Source organism: Micropterus salmoides, unplaced genomic scaffold (genome assembly GCF_014851395.1).
Source record: "Micropterus salmoides isolate LMB-PRFRI ecotype aquatic unplaced genomic scaffold, ASM1485139v1 Ms_hic_scaffold_18, whole genome shotgun sequence".
NCBI classification, from domain to species: domain Eukaryota; kingdom Metazoa; phylum Chordata; class Actinopteri; order Centrarchiformes; family Centrarchidae; genus Micropterus; species Micropterus salmoides.
This window is the reverse complement of record NW_024040928.1, coordinates 33,195,848-33,202,747: the sequence shown is the minus strand read 5'-3', so window position 1 is coordinate 33,202,747 and position 6,900 is coordinate 33,195,848.

Genomic DNA, 6,900 nt, shown 5'->3' with positions numbered 1-6,900 from the left:
AGACGACCAACAACAGACGACCCACAACAGACTATCAATAACAGACGACCAACAACAGACTATCAATAACAGACGACCAACAACAGACGACCCATAACAGACTATCAATAACAGACGACCAACAACAGACGACCCATAACAGACGACCCACAACAGACTATCAATAACAGACGACCCACAACAGACTATCAATAACAGACGACCCACAACAGACTATCAATAACAGACGACCAACAACAGACTATCAATAACAGACGACCAACAACAGACGACCCATAACAGACTATCAATAACAGACGACCAACAACAGACTATCAATAACAGACGACCCACAACAGACGACCCATAACAGACTATCAATAACAGACGACCCATAACAGACTATCAACAACAGACTATCAATAACAGACAACCAACAACAGTCGACCCATAAAAGACGACCAACAACAGACGACCAACAGACGACCCACAACAGACGACCCACAACAGATGACCAACAACAGACGACCAACAACAGACCACCCATAAAAGACGACCAACAACAGACGACCAACAGACTATCCATAACAGACGACCCATAAAAGACGACCAACAACAGACTATCAACAACAGACTATCCATAACAGACAACCAACAACAGACGACCCATAAAAGACGACCAACAACAGACGACCAACAACAGACGACCAACAGACTATCAATAACAGACGACCAACAACAGATGACCCATAACAGACTATCAATAACAGACGACCAACAACAGACGACCCATAACAGACGACCCATAACAGACTATCAATAACAGACGACCCATAACAGACGACCAACAACAGACTATCAATAACAGACGACCAACAACAGACTATCAATAACAGACGACCAACAACAGAATATCAATAACAGACGACCAACAACAGACGACCCATAACAGACTCTCAATAACAGACGACCATAACAGACTATCAATAACAGACGACCAACAACAGACTATCAATAACAGACGACCAACAACAGACGACCCATAACAGACGACCAACAACAGACTATCAATAACAGACGACCAACAACAGACGACCCATAACAGACTCTCAATAACACACGACCATAACAGACTCTCAATAACAGACTCTCAATAACAGACGACCCATAACAGACGACCAACAACAGACTATCAATAACAGACGACCAATCAGTTCAGTTTCAGACGATTGTCAGGAAACGTCAGTCTCTTTCATTAGTTTTTCTCTCTGGATCAATAAAGTTTTGCTGATTGAAATGCTGCTGTGAAGTTTGAAGTCTTTATTTTGTGCTCTTTAGATTTAGAGGCTTCGTCTGAAGAACCAGCAGGATCTTTTTCTTTAATGATCCAGACTAAACGCTAGATTAACGTATTTGCTACCTATGAAGTGAAGTCATTGTCCTGATGATGTCATGTGTGCTGTGATTGGTTCAAAACAAAAAGCTCTGTTTTTGTCTCCAACAGCAAAGTTTCTTCGTCATGTCGGTGTTTGCTGTGGCGCTGCTGACTCCAGCTGCCTGGATCCTTCATCACCTGCCAGAGTATAGGACCAGGTCCAAACAGGGTCCCAGACACTGACCTAATCTTCATCCTCTTCTTCATCAGGCTACAGCATCAGACAGCCTTCATCAGGCGACCCAGTGCCTCATCACGTGGCAGAGGACCTGACTGAAGACCTCCTCCTCTTCCTCACCCTGGACCTGGAGGAAGCTCGCTCATCAATATGTTATAACCACATTTAATCCAAAATATTAATCAAATGATTTAGTTTGAATTAGACTGAAGCGTTTTGTATTGCTTCATGCATATTTGACATCATTATTAATATTTATTATGACCTCATAAATAATCATGACATCATTATGACATCTTAACATTCAATGTGACACCTGTAGAAGAAAGCTGTCAAAACTAAGAGCATTGTCTCTCTCCTCATGGTCCTTTATTTTGTTAAAAACCCTGGGCGAGTGTTTTTATCCTCTCTGCTCTCGCTGGTTGAAAACATTCAGTTGTTATGATGTTTGTGTAAACAGGAAGTGTTTGTGTGTCTGAAGAGAAAATAAAGCTGCAGTTTGTGTGTTTGTGTTTGAGCAGGAAACGTCTCTGTTTACTTTGACTTAATCACTTCCTGTTTGAGAACATCGGTTCCCAGAGAGACGACACGATCTAAAGCCTGAGCTGAGAGGACATCTTCATCATCTTCATCATCTTCTAATGAACGTCTCACCTGCATCCAGGTTCCTTTTCAGTGCAGCAGGGATGACTGATCTTCTCATTAAACTCATGATGAAATCATTTGGTTTGGCTTCTCTCCGTGGAGGTAAAGCAAATAAATAACTGAAATGAAATAAACAGCAGTGATCCTGTGGCTCTTTAGAAAAGAAACTTTGTAAGCAAAGAGAAAGCAGCCTTAACAGAAAGCGAACTGTTCATCAGCGAAGATCTGATGACATTAAAGTTCTCACAGCAGAACGGCATGAAAAGCTTCAGTCAGAGCTCCAGGTTTTAATCAGTTTGTTAGAGAACGTTAGAGAAAATGTGGCGAGTCTTCATCCTTTCATCTCCATCACTGACACTAAAAGTAAAGAAACAGAGTTTTTCATTAACGAAGCGCTGCTGAAACAAACGTGTTAAAAGTTAAATAAAACAAACACTAACTTTCTCATCTGTTGGTCAAACAAATCTGTTGGTGAAAGCTTTAGAATAACTTCACATCTGAGTTTCACTGCTCATCTGGAGGAAAAGTAAGACAAATCTAAACGAAAGCCTCAGTTTACAGCTGTTTTTTCAGCTGACACACAAAGTGGGAAACTGTCTCGGGGGTCTTTCCTCGTGTTCTAGACTGTCACAGCCAGAGGTGTCAGGTTCTGTAACCCTAACCCCAAGCTGTATAACTTAGGAGCAGCAGTCCACAAATACCCTTTCCTGTGGTTCTGATGTTTTCCTGACTCTGGTTCTGAGTTCCAGCTCGTGTTCTCTGTTTTACTTTGTTAAATCCGTCCTGTTGTGTTGTCTCGTGCTTGACTTCCTGTCTTATTTTGTAGCGATCAGTTTGATGTGTGTTTGTTTAGCTTGGTTTCCTAACGTGCTTCACCTGTTCCCTCCCTGCTTCTAGTTTAAGTTGAATCTGGCCCAGATCCAGAGTGCACTTACTGTCACTTCCAGTTGTTCTAGTGAAACTGTAAACCCAGGAAACAACAGGCTGTCTGCTGCTGACGGCTACACACAGGCCAAAGCTGTCCCGTCAGCGCCACCTTAGATTCCCAGGTGTCACAATGTGTCTTTATGAAGTCTGTTGTCTCCCTCTGGTGGCCAAATTTGTGAAGTAAAGCCTCTTCATTAATTAAAGTAAGTGCCACGCACCAATAACACGACTATCCCACCTGGATTCTTCATGAAACAGTGATTTAAACTCTGTATTAACGTACTGCAGTCTGAGAAACGCTAAAGTGAAGTTTCCTGCTTATATCCCTATTACTACCTATTAATGCACGTGTTCTTAAATAATGCAAAGAATCCAAGAATGGCCCTTTGCAAACCAGCAATCTGTACACAGAAACAGAATCCGTTCGTTTCTAATCAAACATGCAGAAATGATTAACTAAGAAATAGAAACATTATTTTAAAGAAAGTACTTTAAATAAGCAAAAATAAAGATTTTTATATGTACAATTTAGAGAGACAGCAAGTCGCCTGCTTCAGAAAGGGTTAGGGTTAGGGGTTAGGGTTAGGGTTTGGCTCAACAATCCAGCTGATTAGATTTCCTGTGCAGAACAAACAGCTGACGGAGGATGAGTGATGTGATGGAGGATAAGTGAGACGTTTGAAGTGCAGAAACAGTCCTGCAGGATCAGATCTGCACCACATCAGGACACATACCAGAAAGAGGAAGAGAGGGATGGGGGGTGGGGGGGGAGGCAGCCTACACAATATACACACAGATATGGTATGTATAGTAGTGTTACTGATAAATCATAATGTTAACGATTATAATAACAATAATAACAATAGGACTAGTAACAATAGTTGTTGTAGCAGAGGGTATGGTGCAGGAACACGGGGGCAGCAGGTGACCCGCAACCACAGATCCAGACTCCACAGCTCCAGAGCCAGAAACACCTGCAGGAAGTGATAGGAGAGAGGAGAGGGACGAGAAAGCACAAGACTACCAGAAAGGGGAGAAGTTGTGTTAGTAACATGCAATAATGGGATGAGGTTGCATACAGAGGGATAGAAAGTTGAGGAGAGAGGAGCTCAGTGCATCATGGGAAATCCCCCGGCAGTCTAGGCCTATAGCAGCATAACTAAGGGATGGTTCAGGACTACCTGAGCCAGCCCTAACTATAAGCTTTATCAAAGAGGAAAGTCTTAAGCCTACTCTTAAATGTGGAGATGGTGTCTGCCTCCTGAACCCAAACTGGAACCTGGTTCCACAGGAGAGGAGCTTGATAGCTGAACGCTCTGGCTCCTAGTCTACTTTTGGAGACTCTAGGAACCACAAGTAACCCTGCATTCTGGGAGCGCAGTGCTCTGGTGGGGTAGTAAGGTACTATGAGCTCTTTAAGATAAGATGGTGCCTGACCATTAAGAGCTTTGTAGGTAAGAAGAATGATTTTAAATTCTATTCTGGATTTTACTGGAAGCCAATGCAAAGAAGCTAAAACAGGAGAAATGTGATCTCTTTTCCTGGTTCCTGTCAGAACACGTGCTGCAGCATTCTGGATCAGCTGAAGAGTCTTAATGGACTTTTTCGAGCAGCCGGATAATAAGGAATTGCAGTAATCCAGCCTAGAAGTAACAAATGCATGGACTAGTTTTTCTGCATCATTTTTAGACAGGATGTTCCTGATTTTCGCAATATTACGTAGGTGAAAAAAGGCGGTCCTTGAAATTTGCTTAATGTGAGAATGAAACAACATGTCCTGATCAAAGATAACTCCAAGATTCCTCACAGTGGTGCTGGAGGCCAGGGCGATGCCATCAAGGGAAACTATATCTTTAGATAATGCGTCACGGAGGTGCTTAGGCCCCAGAGCAATAACTTCAGTTTTATCTGAGTTTAACATGAGAAAATTACAGGTCATCCAGGTTTTAACATCCTGAAGGCACATTTGAAGTTTAGCTAATTGATGAGTTTCATCTGGCTTGATCGATAGATATAACTGAGTATCATCTGCATAACAATGAAAGCTTATGGAATGTTTCCTGATAATATTGACTAAAGGAAGCATATATAAAGTGAAGAGGATTGGTCCAAGGACAGATCCTTGAGGAACTCCAGGAGTAACTTTGGTGTGCATGGAGGACTCATCGTTAACATGTACAAACTGAAATCGATCTGATAAATAGGACTTAAACCAGCTTAGAGCGGTTCCTTTAATGCCAATGAAATGTTCCAGTCTCTGCAATAGGATCTGATGGTCAATGGTATCAAATGCAGCACTAAGATCTAATAAAACCAGTACAGAGACAAGTCCTTTGTCTGATGCAATAAGGAGGTCGTTAGTAATTTTTACCAGTGCTGTCTCTGTGCTATGATGAGCTCTAAATCATGACTGAAAATCCTCAAATAAACTATTGCTCTGTAGAAAGTCACACAGCTGTTTAGCAACTGCTTTCTGCAGAACCTTAGAGAGAAATGGAAGGTTAGATATAGGTCTATAGTTGGCTAAAACATCCGGTTTGGGCTTTTTCAGAAGAGGTTTAATTACAGCTACTTTAAAGTACTGTGGTTCATAGCCTGTTGATAAAGATAGATTGATCATATCTAGTATAGAAGTGCTGACTAAGGGTCCTGAGACCCAGCCCATTGACTTATGTCCACCGTAGTGGACATTTGAGTTTCATCCCTCTCCTTTAAATCTTTTGTGCTAGTCTCTTAATTCCTGCTGTACTGTACAGAGGACATCCTGGGCTTTTCATTGATATGTTATTTGATTGGCTGGGAGGCCGGGAACCCCCGCTATCTTTCAATCCAAAATGGACGGCATAGGAACAAGCACATTTTATGGAAAGATAAGAGGTGAGTCAAATATTGTTTGTCTATGGTTTTGTTTATATTTTCTTGTTCATTAAGGTGTTAGGAATCATATATTTAGTTCTGATAGCAAATACATTATGTATCTTTTGAAAAATTTGCCATTTTAAGAATGTCAACTATAGTGGACATCAGGACTATCTTCATGTAAATAATGACTCCACATTTTTATAGGAAACAGAACTGAAGCAGAAAGAATTCTTTACAAAATAGTCGAGGGAGATTCAGATTTAGAGTTGTCAGATGATGAGAGAGATGAGAATGAGTTTCAACCAGTGAGAGAAGACTGTGATGAAGAAGATGAAGATGATGCAGAAGGCTCAGTTGAAGGGACAGATGCAGACACAGAGTCAGACACAGACAGGGATGAGCAGGAAACTCGACGCCCCCTGTGGGCCAGGAGTAATATGTATGTTTGATGCAGTTCCACAATTTTAAATTTAGCTGCATTGAGTATATAAACTGTTTTTATTTATCATTTATTAATCTTTTTTTCCCTTCATATCAGATTTGCACCTGTGTTACCTGGGCTTCCTGTGTGTCAAGATGACCCTACAACACGTGCAGACTGGAGTCCAATTGAATACTTTTCACAGTACATTGACAACAAGGTCTTTGAAGATTTGGCAACATACACAAATCTAAGAGAGCTGCAAAGCAGAGGAGTGTGTATGAACACTACGCCACAAGAAATAAAAATCTTCTTTGGCATTTCAGTCCACATGGCCTGCCTTGGCTATCCCAGAATTAAAATGTTTTGGGCCAGAAAAACTAAAGTGCCAGTCATAAGTAGCAAAATCTCTTTGGAAAGTTAGGCCAATACTCGATCGTGTACGGCAAGGCT